Source organism: Macrobrachium rosenbergii, chromosome 28 (assembly GCF_040412425.1).
Source record: "Macrobrachium rosenbergii isolate ZJJX-2024 chromosome 28, ASM4041242v1, whole genome shotgun sequence".
Classification (NCBI taxonomy): Eukaryota; Metazoa; Arthropoda; class Malacostraca; order Decapoda; family Palaemonidae; genus Macrobrachium; species Macrobrachium rosenbergii.
The window spans coordinates 5,796,832-5,815,660 of record NC_089768.1 but is presented as its reverse complement, the minus strand read 5'-3'; the positions used below and the strand labels follow the sequence as shown (position 1 = coordinate 5,815,660).

At 37.5% G+C, this 18,829-nt stretch overlaps 1 protein-coding gene across 1 annotated transcript in view; it reads left to right on the top strand.

Annotated features, from left to right (window-relative positions):
* Window positions 1-18,829, top strand: part of LOC136853991 (uncharacterized) — an 833,204-nt gene that overhangs the window by 401,892 nt on the left and 412,483 nt on the right. The window contains exon 2 of the mRNA XM_067129935.1: window positions 14,228-14,321. The gene's annotated coding sequence lies outside the window, so the exon portion shown is untranslated. The remainder of the gene's footprint in view (window positions 1-14,227; window positions 14,322-18,829) is intronic.

Genomic DNA, 18,829 nt, shown 5'->3' with positions numbered 1-18,829 from the left:
TTCTGAGTCGATGCTATTTTGGGATATGATATCTCTATCTGGACGGGTTTGATGGAGTTTCAGGAAAGAGCATCAGCCATGTTGTTGGAAGAGCCCCTTAAGTATCTGATGGTGCAGGAGTGTTCTGCTATCGATGATAGCTGTCTTGCTGATCACCCATCTCCAATTTTGGTGAAGGCGCATACCAGCAGTTGGTGGTCAGTCTGCGCCACGAATTGCCGTCCTTATAGCATGTGTTGGAAGTGGTGGATGACTGTGGATTGCCCGTAACTCTCGGTCGAACATGGAGTATTTTTGCTCTGCTGGCAATAACTTCTTGCTGAAGAATGCCAACAGGTAACGACCATCGCCTGTGTCTTGTTTAAGTACTGTGTCCATCGCTGTCCTTCTTGCATCCGTCATTAGGGTGAGGGACCTATGGGGTAAAGGAAAGATTAGTGTGGCAGCAGAGGCGATTGGTTTATTAGCTAGTGTGAAGGTTTTATCGTTTTTCATACCAACATAGTTTTTTTTTCAGCAAGGTTGGGTATGAAATGGTGGTATCAAGTTGATCATTCCCATGAATTCTTGGACTGCTTTGACTGTTGGTGGTTTTTAGGAAGTCGATGATTGCTTGGACCTTCATCGGGAGGGGCTTGACACCACTGGGGCTTATTTGGTGGCCCAGGAATTCCACTGCTGGTTTTGCCCATTTGCTTTTGTCTTTTTAGACTATATGTCGTTTTCTTTAAGTATTTGAAACACCCACCTGACGTCTCTTCTGTGTTGTTTGGTGTTGGGGCTCAGTATATTGTCGATGTAGATGATGCAGAAGGGTAGGTTATCCAGGATTTCGTCCATCAAATGTTAGAAGGTTGCACCTGAGTTCTGAAGGCCGAAGCAGCTGTAGTTGAAGTTGTATGTGCTGAAGGGGGTGATAATGGCTGTTTTTTCTATGTCCTCCTTTGTGACCGGGACTTGGAAGTATCCCTTCAACAGGTTGATCTTCATAAATATTTTCGCGCCCTCCATCTTGTTGGTTATGACGGCGATGTTTGGCAGTGGGTACCTGTCAGGTACTGTCTCGATGTTGAGTCTCTGGTAGTCGCTGCAGGGTCGACATGTGCCGTCAGGTTTTGGTACCATGTCTACGGGAGATGCCCAGGGGTTGGAGGCTTTTTGACATATTCCTACCCATTCCATGTCCCAAAAGGCTTGTTTGGCATGGGAGAGTTTTTCTGGGGCCAAACATCTAAAACGGGCATGTACTGGGGGACCTTCAGTGACTGTAGTGCTTTGCGGGTTTGGTCAAGTTGTGCTGCAGGTCATCCTTAAATACCTCTGGGAACTCATGTAGGAGGCGACTTAACTCTGGTTCTGGAGTCGGTGTATGTGGGGCTATGGGGGTGGGTTGTGTGATCAGCTGTTGTTTTGCTATGTCTACCAGCATGTTGTGGGCTTTGTTACATCTGCTGTGACGAACGCCCAGTTGTACTGCTTCCCGCCAAACGACACTTGCATAGTCCTTTTCCCATATATTTTCAGCAGGTCTCCACTGGCAGTTGACACTTGTAGAGTGCTGGGAGTTGGACTGAGGCGTTTGTATGGGTTGAAGAATGACTTGAATGTGCCGGTTTCGACCAGGAACTCCATATTTGATCTTTTCTCTACGATGAAAAAACACATTGAGTCTTTTTGCTTGTATCTGGAAGAAAGACAGCGGAAAGCAGGCGCAGTTTCTCTTACAAGGCAATCAACCTGCCCTCCGCTAATGTTTATTTTGTTGAGTTGCTGCTGCGACCCTTTTGCATGTTTTTTGACATACAGCAATCATTTTCATATTTTCAGGCTTCGTTCCCAAACCTCCAGTGGTAGAAACGAAGGCCCTTGGGATGTTCTTCTGTTTTTAGCTTGTATTTGGGTTTGTGGCTTGTATTTGGGTTTGTTTTTCCACCTGGAGCTCCAGTAGCTATGTATGGGGGCAGCGGAGCCCTCTGGATCGTTGTCTGTCTCTGTGTCAGTCTGCTGCTGTGGCTGTGGGGTGGCTGCTGCTATGGGTGGTTGTGTAGGCTCCGTCAACTTGTGGGCCAGGTGGATGGCATTGCATTCCTTTACGAAATCGAGGTCCATGGTTGATGCATTGGGGATGGTTGCAATTGTTTGGCTGGGTAATTTTGTGTGTAGCTCCTATTGCTGCCCCTACATTTTATAGGAATTTCCTAGCTCTGAGGGCGGGCCGCATGCTGAAGGACGACCATAATTGGACCTTCGGCATTTTGTAGATGACGGTTGTCTTTTGGTCAGTGAGCCATTCTGCGATGTGCTCAATGATGTCATTTGGCAGGAACTCGAGGATGGCGTTGGCTTTGCAGGATGAAGAGGAGATCTTTTTAGACCTGAAGATGGTCTCTGTTCAGAGGAACCAGGCTTCTGGGTTGTGGGTTGTGGGTTGTGAAGGGTGGTAGGGGGATGCTTGCTGCTGCAGTGTTGTCGCTGGATGGGCTGGTGCTGGAGGTGGCGGTGTCAGTCATCTTCGGGGTCACCAGTATAATGAGGCGGCGAGTAAGAGCCAGGTTCGAGGTATTCTAACTTACTGACACAAAATCTCTGACAGGTCAAGAACTCTTGCAAGTGGAAAAGTAGCATTTGACATTAGAGGAAAACAGAGTGACGTCTATATACAGTCATATGTGTTTTCTCACGCCTGAAGAATGGCTAACAATTCTATATACAAATTAGGAAGAGATTTCAAATAAATAGGTTGAAAAGCTTGCAGTGCCTTACATACAGTAGTAATTAAAGTTCTGACAAGGACATAAAGTATCTTCTGAAAAATTAAAAGATCGTTTGAATCAGGAGCTCTGGATCTGTTTCCCGAGAGTCTCAGTGCGTCATACAGATTTTTGTTTTGAAGCGAGGATGCCCTAAGGGTCCTAGTGACAGCGCTGGACCTCACATGGCAACTTAGATTTTAATATCAAATGATTTATTAACATCAGATATGATGTAAGAGATTTGAATGCATATCATGATATTGGATAATAGGATTGAGTGTTATTGTTAGGAATATTATTTGTGTCCGGTATAAGTTGTTTTTTGTGAATTAATTAATGTTAATATCGAATTCTGTTCCTTTAGTTTTCCAGCATTTACATGTATGTTTTTTAGGGAAGTGTATAATAGGGACATATCTGACCACCTTTTGTTTTTTGGACAACAACTGAAAACAGAATCTATTGTCATTGTTAAATATAAACTACCGGTAAAGGGAAATTGATTCATCAAAGACAGTAGAAAACTTTTGCATATTTCCTTTCATGTTTTACCGAGAGTTCGTTATTGATTCGATCTTAATTGAGGCCGGATTTGTTTGTCCTGTGATATATGACGTCAGAGGTTGACCTGACATTTACTTAAAGTTTCCCGTATAACTGGAATTTTCTTCTATATTCGATGAAACTGGAAATAAAACAGTTTTCAAGAAAGGTTAAAATGTCTTTCCTTTATCACGGATATTATGTAAGCTTTTTCTTATAATTCGCTAACTTTCAATTTTCTATGGTTGTATGCGATTGAAGTTTTTATACATTTTTATGATTTATTAATGTGTTTTTACCTTTTAAATATAAAATATGGTAATAAAACCAATTCTTTGTATACCCTTATTTTTATCTCTCAGTCCTTCATGCATCACAGACACTACACATACAATATTTTTAGCAATTTCAGCCTTTTTTCTTTCATTCACAATTACCAACCGCACTTCAAGAATCAGTTTTCTTTTTATATATATTCGCCGATGTCTTACATCCACACTCTTTCGAAAACATTTTGCATCTACTATTTACCTTCATTTCTTTAGCAGATTTATGCCTTCCTTTTTTTCTTCCGTAACGTTTTCCATTCGGATCAACCATATTCATTCTTCCACCATTGTTAACGCCATTAATTTGTCCATCTTCCTGATTTCTGTTTACCCGCTTATGCCTATTCTTACCATGAGAAGAACGACCCGTTTTCCGTTTAGGGACACATCCATTTTTAAGGTCAAAGTAAAGGAGGAGTGGCAAATTTTCAAGGACGAATCTGGTTGTTAGTCACCATAAAATGCTGGAAAATGCGAAATCAATTTTCCTTGGGTGGATAGTAACATTCCTAGGGTATGGATAAGTGCCCTTTGTTATTTCAGGGTTGGCCTCACAGATATAAGGATTATTTTTTCTTTATAACTTGGCAGTGTCAGCCATTCTATGATAAATGCTTGGTTACCATGACTGACTTGAGAAACGTTTTCTTCTTCGAGAGCTTTGATGGGAGGCTAATTATCGTCTCCACGGAGTTCTTGAAGAAGATTTTATGTATAAAACAAGATGAATTCAATAGTTGCTTAATTTATAACTTTCTGGAGTTACTAATGAAGCTTGTTTGGATAATAGAAAAAAATTGCTGCATTTTTTCTCTTTACCTCAAAATAATTAAGTCGTTGATGACTAGAGTCGTTACAGCTACAGCTTAAAGAAATTATTAAAGCAATCAATCTGCTCATGTAGTTTTTCCCGTATAATTTATACCTTAGTATAAAGTATTGGTTTTTCATTTTTGAGCAAATATAGTGAAGTGAAGTTGCTAGACCTCGATCTTTTTCACCTTGGTTGTAGCCCACCGCAGTCGTCTGCCAGTCAGGTTACCAATTCTTTTCTTATGTCAACAGATGCACGCAGATTTGGAACTAGTGGAACATGTGTAACTCATTCTAGCAACACCCCTCTTCTACTCTATATAAGTTTTCTGAGGTTTGTTACATTCTTTGCCTCACTTATTCTTTTAAATTTATTCATCTTTCCTCCTACCATCATCCACTACGTTTATTCTTTGAGCTATTTTACAAACCAGCCTCTTTTCTTTCACAACTATGTACCTAAAACCCCTTGCTGTTTATTTTGCTATTCTTCCAGGACTAAAAATTACTTCACATATATGGAGAACTTGTTGTAGATGCATATTTACACCAAACAAGTCACTCCAATCAGCAGTATTACTTTCATCATAAATTTAATTGCCTTTGCCGTGTTGCATCCCTATCAGTTTTACAGTATTATAAGCCTTCTCAAGGTCCATATATAGCGCATGGAGTTTTTCCAGCCCCCTGAAACTGCTCAGACGACCTAGTGCAATTGAATTATTATCATCACCACTTCTTCCCTTTAAGAAAACATGCATACCCTTTTCAGTCTTCAGCCTCTTAATTGCATTTTAAGAAAATACTGCTCTCTCAGATCTACACTAATCCCACACTGTTGGATTATTCATAATCCCACACTGTTGGAATATTCATATTTACCTCTTTTACCTCCGGCCCCTGTTATTATGCAAATATAAAATGGCTGAAGGAAATGATATTATTGCATAATCTGGGTGAAAATTATTACATTCTCTTTAGTCAGCATCTGTTTGGTTGCATTTTTTTTGTCATTATTCTAGTATCTGGGAAATGGTAGCCAGTATAAACAGTGTGCTGTATTGCAGAGTTTTTGTAAATGAATGGAGTATCATGATGTTATTGGTATTTTTGCCTTATGATTGTGCAAAGAAAAAAAAACCCGAAGAGATCTTTCGCTCTATTGTGAAAGAACTTGGGCATTTGGATCCTTTCTTCGAGAAGTCAAATGTTACCGGTAAGAGTGGCGCGGAGGTAAAACTCGAGGCTGTTTTGGACTTGTTTGTCCTCTTGATACAGTGAGATCCTAAGTCTGTTCGACAGATAGATCACCTTTACTTTTTCTTTAGCGGTAAGCACAGTAATCCTTGTGTGAGTCGTAAATTTTTTTTTAGGACAAATGATCTAGTTCCAAGGTAGTGGTGTTTCTACCGCAGCTGAGCTTTTGGTTTTCTTCGACCAGATAATGCCGTTATTTAAGAAAACAGATCATGTTGCTTATCATGTGAAGGAAGTGATGGTGAGGATAAAAAAAAAAGCCCATCTCTTAAGTATAAATCTTTGTATTTTTAGAAATGCATCTGAAGTTCTCAAGCTTATGAGGACTACTGTCCTCGTCGTCAGAGGGATTGAAACTAAATCAAATTCTACACTGACATTATTTATGTTAGGTTTCTGCGTCATCTTCTGACTATTTGTACATTTTTGTTTGTTGCTGCTACTGACCATCTGCTGCTCGATGGGTGTCCTTAATCCTGGGTCTAGTTCGTGAAAGACAGATTTTTGGATTTCCATCAGTCCAACAAATATGCCAGGACTATTAGTTTTCCTTACGTATCTAGAGAGTTTAGTTTCTTTAAGAACAGGGCTAACGTTTATGGTATCAAAAGTATTGAAAGATTCGTTTCAGCCAACGTTGGTATGGAGGTACTTAGGACCCCCTCCACAACCATACGGCTCTTGACCTTTTCCTTTCGTATAAAGGTTTACTATCCTTGAATTTCAGTCCATGGTTAAAATTCTAACATTGGTGGCTATTACATTTTCCCTATTTTTAACGGCAATTTGTTCCATTTTGAATTTGTTCCAGTTGAATTTGTTCTCCTTACGTAGTTGAACCCTCGACATTATTTTTTAATTTGTTTCAATTTGCGAGCAGATTCACTTACCCAAAACAAGTATACTACTCCATCAGAAAGTGTACTGGTTACTGCGTTTTTATTAATCCAGCTGGGAATGTTGAGTTAAGAAATTTGAAACTCTGTTTAGATATTTATGAACCTCGAAACATCCCTTTCAGTTTCGACCCAGTGTCAGTGTACTAATACGTTCAGTGCAAACAAACGTTAATTTGAAAACATTGTTTGAAACTAGTGTTTTTTAACTTTTTGAACTCTGCCCTGGCGCTTGGTCGCTGAAACCTACAGGGTTATTGTTAGGCAAGTTTAACCTACCTTAGGGTTAGAATATTGGAATGAAGAATTTTGAGTATTGAAACATGAAGTCTTTGGTGAATTGCAGGTAAATGTGGTGTACGAAGCAATTATATTTCATTGATATTTGGTGAAGTGTTTTTTTATTGCATCATTTCACCGCCGGTCATAGGCTTTGGAAATTGGTAGTGGTCATGACGATGAAAATATGCGAGTGTCTTTCAGGCCGTTAGGTTAACGAATGAGTGGGCAAAGCATCCGTTTTGTGTGCTGGTAGGCATTTCAGGTAAGAGAGTATTGGGTTCCAGATTAGGTGAGGAATCGATGAGTGACTCGTTTTTTTTCCCAAGTCCATGTTCTTTTAAATTGTTTTATTTTTCGTTCATTAGATTCAATACGCAGCAAACGTATAATGGAAGGACAGGCACTGGACTTGGTATATGTATCTCATTGCATTTTCATTATTGTTTTCGTTCTTATTGTTATTTACATGATTACGTGTGCTAATGAGCCACATTTTCCCAGTATTGGCGTACATACCCTTGTTCGTTGGTATGTAATGGAATCCTTTCATTGTTATTTTGAAATATACTCGGTGAAAATTTTTCCTTCCTTTGATTTAAAATCGTTAGTCATCCTATTTCTTATAGGAAGATGCCATTTTGAGATCTGATACTTTCTCCTTTCCTCTTTCTCTATTGTATCCCGTTCATGTGGGCGTATGTTGAAGGAATTAGTTTTCTGTGTTATCAGCGCTTGTCTTATTACCTAAAGCTTTTCTCAAGAAAAGAAGGACGTATGAAGTCCTGTGCAGGAGAGTACTTTCATCTATATACGGTGTCGTTTTGATTGTTTATATTTTTCTTAATTTTTCATCTTTTCCCTCCTTTCTTTGGAGAACTGTTCTTGTGAAATTGCTGTTATTTAGAAATTCCCAAAGTAACATTTTTACGTATTTATTGCTCGATCATGCCAAATGCATCACAGTAGTTGTTTGTAAAATTATATAGTAACTTGCACACATAACGTTAAGCATTTATGTACATTTAAGCTTATAAGTATACGGTAAGGTTGTCCGGGCAACAACCAGAGCGCAGACTGCCAATTTCCTTTGTTCGTTCGTAGGCGTTGTTCTACAAAGTACAGATTGTTTAATGGTAGTGCTCTTTTTTTTCGTCACCCATTTCTGGGAAGCCTTATACTGAATGCATTTGCTGTTTAGCGATTTTTCAGCGATCGGTTGTCTATATATATAAATGTTTTCTCTCTCTCTCTCTCTCTCTCTCTCTCTCTCTCTCTCTCTCTCTCTCTTGCTTAACAAGCAATTTTCATGTCTCTCTCTCTCTCTCTCTCTCTCTCTCTCTCTCTCTCTCTCTCTCTCTCTCTCTCTCTCCATTGCTTAACAAGCAATTTTCTTTATTTGATAATGATGTTTTTCTTCCTATATCTTAGGCACCGTTACATATTTGGTTTCATTCCGTTGTATATTGGGCTCGTTTTTCCTTTTCTCATTCATAATATTAATTGGCACATATAATTGTGGATATTATTGATTAATTTGGATATCATTTACACTCTGTACTTGAATGATGAACTTGTCACCGTAAAATCATTTGCCAAGAAAACAGTCCAAGAAAACAGTCCAAGAAAGCGCATAAAGACCCAAACGCAGTGTATCACGTGCCCTAAATAACATCGCCGCCAATAGTTCCCCTCGAATGTCACTCTACAACAGAGTTAGTAACACCGTGCTCTCTAGGACAGTGGATCTCGGCACATATTTATGCAACTACGCGTAGTTGCAGAGTTAGACTACACTTAATGAAGCTAATGCAAATAATGTTAAACTCCTCTTGGGGCTCAAAAGAAATTCACCTTTTGCCACCGAGCAAGTTTATAAATGTAGATGCCTCTGCTCAAATTCTTGCAAAAGAATTAGGAAATGAATGAATCTCTCTAGCAGACCATCACAAAATCTGGTGCTCTTGATTGTTTCGACATATTGAAAGTTGACGGTCATTACAGCACATTCATCAATCAGTGCAAAAATTTCTGCGATACTTTGTTACATAGCACTGCTGGTGCCATAATTTACGGCCTTATGCCTTATTGGTTGTATCCCAATCTTATTGGAAATATGATACTGTTTAAGGGAGTGTTATGATTGTCAATACAGTTAACATGTTCAATCCTTGCATATTGACTTGGCAACTTTACGTACACCAACGCCACTTATTAGGCGCTGATGCCTCTAGCTGAGTCGTCGATAGCCAATAATCACTTTGGAAGAGGCTCAAACAAATTTGAGAAACTGGTAACTTTGGAAATACAGAAGGTGGTTTCTTTTAATTTAACAGATTTTGAAAATCCGGGACTTTTTGCCCTCTCACCGATAGAGGTCACTCTGTTGTTGAGTTTTTGAAACAGTCTAACGTAGACAGTGACAAACCCTCGTGTCTCCAACCTCGCGAATTATTCCAGCGGTTCCTCAAAGTCCTTTGTAATTCCCTTTGTAATTCGACAGTGCTTGTTGTTGGATGCTTGCCAGATAGACGTCACAGTCTATGTCATCCTCGAAAGTTGAAGAAGGTTGACTTGACAATACAGATTGGAGTATCTTGTCATAAATCGAGAGAAATCCATAATCCTGCTTTAATACATTATGATTAACTCACCAACCTTTGATGTGTGATGATATTTCGGTTAAGTGCCATTGGGGAGTCATTTTTGAATGGCATTGAATTTGAGAAACTGTGTACTTGATGTTGGTACTAAAGAATTTATTCTTGTTATGAAATTGTAAGTTGGTAAGGAGTACATTCTTCGTGTGAAACTTCGTGTTGCCCACCATAAGCCATCATCATCTGTCATCCTTGACAAAGCCCATGCACTTTGATTTCCTTGTATGTCGGAATCAGCTGCCCCATTTCTGCAAGATGGACGCATTTTTTTTATTACCCCCTTGTGCTCCTGTCCCTTAAAGGACACGCCCTTGGAAAAATAACGGTACTCACGCTCACCTTGGTAATGGTAGGAGCTGGAATTCGTATATCCCTCTCCGTTTTCAAAGAAAATGATCCAGGTATTCTTAAAATACCCTCGGAATTGCTACCATAGCCACCTTTTGCAATCGCTTTGGATGCGTACAGCCATGAGTAAATCGTTGAGCTGTCGAACTCCTTGATAGAGCCTGGACAACGGCGCTATTAATATCTATGAAGGAGAGGTTTAAAGATGAGGAATCAAGTGGTGATTGTTTCTTAGAAATCCGCTGTAGCTCAACCCTTTTCCCAAGAACCGTAAGAAGCTCCTGCACCTGTCCAACATCCACGACGCCCTTAGCAAAGGACTCCACAGGACCCAAGTACCCCTGACAAGTTATTCTCTTGCTATCGTGTGACCTGTGACAAACACTCAATATACGCTACTGCTGACGAAGCTCACTGAAAGACGTGTGCCACCAACCGTGGATGGGGTCTGGGAAAGACTTGATCAGGCTCATGATAGTTCGCGCAACAGTTATTTAGTGATTTTGGTTATTAGAATATTTATACATAAGAAATTTCCATTTTCTTACTCTTTCTCTCTTACTATTCGTACTTTGTTACGCTCGCATGCGCAGAATGTTATTTTTTGTTGTTGTCTGACAAGTTTTGCTTGAAATATCTTGTTTATCACTAAACTTCTTATCTTTTGGATTATAGCCACTGTATAATTTTGTCGTGAGTCGTCACTTTCTGGATTTGAGAATAGGTCATAATTATTCATTTCCATTGTCAGTTGTTCGCCATATATGTTAACACTTCATCCCCTGTGCATGCGGTTACTCCTTACAGCAACTTTCCTTACTTCTTTGTAGATAAATAGTTGAACTACCATTTGTGTTTCCTCTCTCTCTCTCTCTCTCTCTCTCTCTCTCTCTCTCTCTCTCTCTCTCTCTCTCTCTCTCTCTTCTTCAGTGGAAAATGAACTGAGGGTTTTTTTTTTGCTTTTATCATTTGTCATATTTTGTAATTGTACAGTGTCACCTATATACGTGATCAGAGTTAAAAATTCCCCTAAAATGACAGGGTTTGCTTAAAGAAAAACACAAAATTAAGTTTCTGTCAACTTGTATTCGCCTCATGGAGAAGAAGACATTCCCTCTAACAAGTGCTTAGAAACTTATGCATATTGAGATATTTATTAAAACTGATTTCGTTTTACGGTGTGTGTTAGCTGTTATGGTAAGAATTTAGTGATCCTTTTTACTGAGGAATTCATCGTTTTCCAGTATTGTTTTAGCTGAATTCTGTAAGCTATCATTGCTTTTACATAAAACGTTCACGGTAAAGGCAAACGTTCTCCTTTTACAAATGATGAGAAAATAAATTTGGTTAATCGATAGAGTTTACGAATTGTGGAATATGCATCAATCGTTGCTAATTCTTATTTGAAAGATGCGAGGAAATATTATTACTTTTATTTTACAAAGTAATTTCGTTCTTCCTTCCTTTTATTTATTCATACTAATTCATTTGTCTGTGCTCAGTAATTTTTTTGTCCCTTTTCCCTTTGATGATTTTCTCTCAACTTCTTTTTCATTTTACTTTAAAGAAATAACCATCGTCCATTTTCATAAGATTGATATTCTGCAATCAAAATCTTTCAGTCCTTCCTATTGACTACAGTCTATTTCATTCCATCTGTCCACTCACTAAGGTATCTCGTGATTGGCTGAAATCAATGTTTCCGATACCGTCGGCTTGCTGTGGTGAAGATGAAAATTATTCCTCCAGTAATGCATCTGAATGCTTTTATATATATATATATATATATATATATATATATATATATATATATATATATATATATATAAATATCCAGTAATGCATCTGAAGGCTTATATATATAAAGAAAACTACTCCTCCAGTAATGCATCTGAACGTTATATATTTATAAAGAACCCTCACACATTATTTAGTTCATAAATATGACAATTTATATCGATAAATAACAATACAAGCAAACGAATGACGAGCTTGTAACAAGCAGTCTACTCAGATCAAACGCAAACTAACGATGGACTTTAAATAATTATTTTTTATCTTATTGTAGGTGAATAACAAGACATATGGCTGTGCGACTGTGAATAAAAGGTGTTTTGTTAATTTCTTGCATATAAATTAAATGGGTAAGTTCATACTCGAAACAGCACGATATATTATTGCCTGTGGGACTGATTGGAGCCCTGGCGAAGTAAATGGAAGAGAGACAGCTGTACTGAATGGAAAGTGGGAAATCCTGTTAATACAAGTCGTGATAGCAATGGCTCTGCTGGTTTCTTTTTAGAAGACTCCATATTTCTATAGTTTTTTCTTGAATATACGAATCATTATATTTGTTCAGTGACTGGCCACTTTCGGGACTATTTAGCCAAATGACTTAACGAACGAAAGTTTAAAATCCCATTGAGTTCCCGTCATCCTTAGTGTTGATGGCGTACATACGGCATAAGAGGCTAGTCTTTGCTGTTGGGCATTTGAGCCATACTTAGACAGAATGAATGAATAAAGGTTACAAAAAATAAGTAACTTTGACTGAAATAGAATGAATGTGTGCTTAAAAGAAGGCGCCAGTAAAATAAAATACCTGTCGAACCAGTAGCATGAAAGGTTACTATTCAGTTTACAGACGTAGAAATTGCTTTGGTATTATGATAAATTTATTGTTATTTATGCATGCAGTGAAACTGTACATAGAATAAAGGGTGAATGGTAAGAAAATCTTGTGATTTAAAGAGTTCGTGAGAATAGGTGTAGGTGTAGCCTGGGCTAATAAGATAAATCATAGTTACCAAAAGCTCAGCATTCGTTTGTGTTTGATCCGAGAAGACTTTTTTGATACCAGCTCGTCTTTCGTGTGCTTGTTGGAGTATTATAGATACAGATCGGCATACTTATGATTTATTTATGTAAGAATGGGCGAGCGTTCTTTGTATATATAAGCATTCAAATATGTTATTGGAGAAATAGTTTAATATTTATCGTAATAAGCTAACGACATCGGAAACTTTGATTGTCACCCAACAACGTGCTAACGATGCGCAGGTGCCACATCTTCACTCGTGGGTAGACAGATAAAATGAAACCGACTTTAGTTATCATTCAGTGAAACGTGTTTGTCAATCGCGGCAGTAACGTACGGATAAGGTATGAAAGTATTTATTAAACATATGTGAGTAAGTGACTGTTTTACATAAAATTCTTGGTTTCACTGATCTATATATATATATATATATATATATATATATATATATATATATATATATATATATATATATATATATATATATATATATATATATATATATATATATATATATATATATATATATATATATACACACACACATTCCAAATTACATACATTCGGTTTATAAAATCTATATTCATCAACAATTCAGACGACGAACAATTATTTCAAGCGTATTTAATTTTCCGAACCTTTTCACAACAATATTTCAAAATTGTCCGTAAATTAATTAATGGCGAACGTTATATTCATTGCTGAAATAAATACCTTTACCATACAAGGTTGAACTCCGACCTCATACAGAAATGCCGTTGCAAAAGATAATAAAACTTCTATATCACTTAACGGACCAAAGTTTTCTTACTAATTTAAAATAATGCATAGTGACTCGTCGACCAAATCTTCACCAAAGTTTCATCTTGCATGATATCTCAGTTAAACCAGTACCTGATAATAAGAAGAGAACAAATAGTATTTTCACTATGACGGAAGATGTTCATTTACCTTATTTCTTAGTTATCGAAATGAGCTTTATTTTATTTTTAAAATTTTTTATAGAAAATTATCCTAATATTGCTGTACCTCGTGTTATTTTGGTAGTGGGGGATAAGAGTCCTCTGAGGTCTTAAAAAGTTCTTGGTCAGAGTACTTCTGTATATTAAGTCTTCTCCCAGAGTACATTGACAGACCAAGGTCAAGATCGATAAGACTGACACGTAATCATTTCAAAATACAAGTGTAGTAACGTTTTCTTCATGCCTCCCCACCTTCAGAAAGAAGAGAACAAATAGTAGTATTTTCACTATGACGGAAGATATTCATTTCCCTTATTTCATAGGTATCGAAAAGAGCTTTTTTTTTTTTTATATAGAAAATTATCCTAATATTGCTGTATCTCGTTTTTTTGGTAGTGGGGGATAAGAGTCTTCTGAGGTCTTAAAAAGTTCTTGGTCAGAGTACTTCTGTATATTAAGTCTTCCCCCAGAGTACATTGACAGACCAAGGTCAAGATCGATAAGACTGACGCGTAATCATTTCAAAATACAAGTGTAGTAACGTTTTCTTCATGCCTCCCCACCTCCAGATCGCGTCGCGAGAGGCAAAAGGCAGCGATGCTGAGGGTCATCCATCGAACACAAACAACCAGACAGATAATCAATGAGGACGAACGGCCACAGGTAAGAGGAACTCGACCTACAGTCGCTGTAAATGAGGGAACAGATGTTACATAACCCTGGTATTTTATTTTCAAGTACAGCAGCATAATGCATTTAAACCATTTTTTATTGACCGTCATTTATTGATTTTGTTGACGTGCATTTAGGATAACTCTAGGTTGGCTTCCATTGTTAGAAAAACATGGAATTTCCTCGCTGAAATTCTGAGAAATTCCTGCTTTCGCGAATAGTTGTTAAGAGTTCCATTTACGCTCTAGATATTTTTATAGTATACAAATAAGTCGATACCCTCAGGTAAGGTTTTATGTTAGTATTCATATATTTATAGATTTTTTACTCCCTTTGAGGTTATGTTTTGAATTATACATCGACGAAGCTAATGATCAAATCAGCCCTTTTTTCTTAGATTCCTACATTTTTCATTACGAATACATAAAATTTGCTATAAAGTATAATGCCATGTATATATCTCCATCGATCGACTGTGGTAAGAGATCTACCCGAAGCCAACAACACCGGCAGTTTGATTTATTCAAGAATATAATACACCCTTTGTGCTTTTTGCTCGTAACTCTTTGGATTATTATAGCACATTTTTCTTTCGTATGTTGTTCAGTTATTCAGACATTTCTATTTTCTTTACAATTTTATGTTGTCGAAATATGTATTTATAGCTCTCCTGTACACTTCACCTCTTCAATTATTTCTCTCTCAGTCGACCGTCTTCTTTGCATCACGCTATATAATTTATCGTGTGGTCCTATTTCGTAGAAGCGTATGTTGTACCCTGAGTGTCATTTACTATCCATCTGCTTCATTTACCCGTAAATTTGCTACATTTACCAGGCCGTCGTCTTTGTATTTTGCATTATGAAACTGCTAAATTATTGTTACAATCTTCCGTTCGAGTGTTTAATTTGAAGAAAAGTTGAGCAACTTATTGCGTGAGTTAATCTTTCCTAGGTCTTTTACCCTACGAAGACTTGTCTTTACAACATCATCTGCAGCCAGTATGTGCCTGGTTCGCGACGAATGTTTTGCGCTTGTTTACGATAATCCCATTCCTTGGTTCTAATCCCCAGGGAAGAAGGTTATCGTTATCGTTAGCCTAGGTTTTGCATCTGCCGAGTGGCCCCACTATCGGTATCTCATTACCTCAAAGAGGCTAGGCAGTGAGGATGGAGAGAGAGAGCGAGAGAAAGAGAGAGAGAGATACGTAATGTAGTTGTATTACCAGTTCAGGATGGAAAATTGTATAGTGTTATTAATATATCTTCAGAGTGTCAAGAAACTTTGCAGTATTTTGAGTGCTTTTTTTATATTGCATTTATTCTTTTTATATATGTCTCTAATGTTTAAATTGGTGCTCTTTTAGAACTTTTCGATTGGCTTCCAACGAATGTGTAAGGATAATAATAATAAATGAAGTGAAAAAATACTTCACCCTCTCACTTCGTGTATACGTACATATATGTGTATGAACAAGTAGATCAAAAGAGATCAACGACGAATATATGTTGTGACGAGAAGTAACTATATATATGTATATATACAGTATATATATATATATATATGTGTGTGTGTGTATGTATATATATATATATATATATATATATATATATATATATATATATATATATATATATATATATATATATTATATATATATATATATATATATATATATATATATATATATATATATATATATATATATATATGTATGTATGTGTGTGTGTGTGTGTGTGTGTGTGTGTGTGTGTGTGTGTGTATAGAATCTACTGGTCACTTTTCACCAGACACGTATGTAATTGTAATAGCCACAATGCCCTCTTAACTTCTCGAATTCTCTGCCCTTTTTGGATACGCTTTCCACTACAAAGCCTGTGGATCCAAGTGAAAGAAATATGAAGAAATTATGATGTCTGGTAACGGGGAACGAATCTGCGTCCCATAATCAGAACGAGGTCACGCTGCCGACCTGATCATGAGAAGTGACCAGTAGACTCTATATACTTATTTCAGTCCAAAAAGCAATAAAAACGATTGCCCCGCTCTAATGAATATGTCTGAATTCGACAGGTATTATGTATGAGCGGCAATAGACTTTTTTCCTTCTCGTGGGCAGGTTGGCATCATGACCTCGTTCTGGAATATATACATATTTATATATATATGTGCATTGTAATAACTTGTCTGATTTTTATTCGTGGCCTTTAAAGTAAAGTCATTCAGTTAATTTTAGTTTCATTTATTTTAGTGCGTGAAGAAAAACTGGTTGAGGTTCTTTTCGCTCCCAGTGAAGGTTGTTATTTAAGTGGTACCTCGTCCATGGAAGTTGATTTTTTTCTCTTATGTTTTGTTTCGGCGGTCTGATTGTTTGGTGGTTACGTGTACATTTCCTCACGTTTTGTGGGGACATTTGGCCAAGTGCGGAGACAGTGTGGTTTCATCTCATTAGCTTGGAGGTTTTGCATACCATATTTTGGCAGGACGTTGTAGTGGATTACTCCATCTGGTATTTGTGGCCTTGCTGTATCTGAGGCCCTTGGTAAGCTTTACGGAGGGCAGTGCTGGTATTCTCCTGCATTTGAGAGACGATTTTGGAGCTTAGTCCCTTGTGTTTATTGAGGGGCACCTCCTGTGCCTTGGACGGACGCGCTTCCTGTGTGTTGTGGATGGCACTGCCTGTGCTCCTCTTTGTCTTCAGTTACGCATTTTTTCGTCTGACCACTCTTATTATTCCTGGAAGAACAGCCCAGGTCCTGCTTATCTCCATGCTGCTAACCTCCGGATCGCGGAAACGCCTTATTCGGTATTTATAGCCGGTAAGGACATTAACCTGTAATTACTGTTATACTGACATTACTGTCGCATGTCAGTGAGCTGTATCATCCGGCAGCAGAGCCCCTCATGACTCCGGAACCGTTTTGGTACGGCTGTGTGTGTGTGGTGCTACCACTTGAATTAATTCATGGTTGAATCGCCATGGAGTTGGGTTAATTAAATTTAAGTCTTCTGTGTTATGTATGTTACTATTTTGGGTACTATTTTGGGTATTTGTATAATTTGGGATTAAGGCTCTCTTCCCCCTTTGTTAGAAATAGGTTGTTCTCCTTCCTTCTCCTAAATCCTGTCTCCAGTTATTTTTGTGGAGCTGTTAGATTGGGATTGATTTTTGTAATAATAATAATATATTTTTTTTTCGTTATCCTGATCATAAAGAACGCATTAAATTATTAGTTTTAACGTCCGTCTTTGTACTCATACCAAATATGTAGCCCATGTTTTTTAGATAAAGAGGTAATTTTCAATTCTTCATGTTTTAAGAAACTGGTCACCCTAATATCCTGATGATACCTTACCATATTGCAAAAGTACTGTTGGATTGGTATCTGATTTAAGAAAGGTAAATGTTCGTGCTGTTTACAGCTCTCCATGTACGATAGGTCAAAAAGTCTGATCAACTAGTTAATATTTATATATATATATATATATATATATATATATATATATATATATATATATATATATATATATATATATATATATATATATATATATATATATATATACAGGGTGTTACGAAATTAGAGGGCCCCCCCCCTCTACAGCATAAACTAAAATTGATATGGACAAAAACAAAAGTAATTCAGAACAGGTATTTATTTAAGTTTCTCTCTGATTATTTAATATTTTGTATGGCCTCCATCTGCCTGTACTACAGCCTGCATTCTTGAGGGGTATGATTTCAGCACATTGAAAAAAAAGCTGAGACACAAACTCCGTTTCCCTGATCACTTCGGTCACCTCTCTTCGCAGGTCGTCAAGGCTTGGTATACCATCATAGTTCACTGTGCGCACTTCAACACTATCCTTTAAGATACTACCAATGTTTTCACACACATTAAGGTCAGGGGAGCTACCTGAAAATTCACTTGACAAGAAGAAATCGATACCACTGTTTTGAAGCAGCTCCTGTGTCTGAAGTGCCTTGAAACATGGTGCCTTATCATGCAAAAATGTGACTTCTTCAACAGATAACAACATTTTCAGGATCTTTGAGGAAACGATATACTCTACCAGTAAGCACAGTTTCTCTGAAGTATTCGCCATTCCATGACTGTCCTTTTTCTTTGATGATCCACACTAACCGTTTGGCTGCGAAACAGAGAAAAATTCCCAAACATTCAGGAAATTTCACAACTTGGCGATAGCACATCATCTCTGATATCATCCAACTTTGCAGCCCAAATGATGTCATTTTTATGATTTGGCTTTCTGACTGTGTAAATGAAGAATTCATCTGATGCAGCAACATGGAGAAAGTCAGCTTCATCCCAGTCTTTAAGAAATGAACCACAGAACCATGCATGGTCTTCTCTCTGTTGCTGAGTGATGTTGGGCTTGCTGATAACATGAAATGGCTTGATACCAGATTTTTTCAACTCACGATATACAGCACTATAACTTTTCTTCTTTCCCCTTTTTGTTTCTAGTTCAAGCGC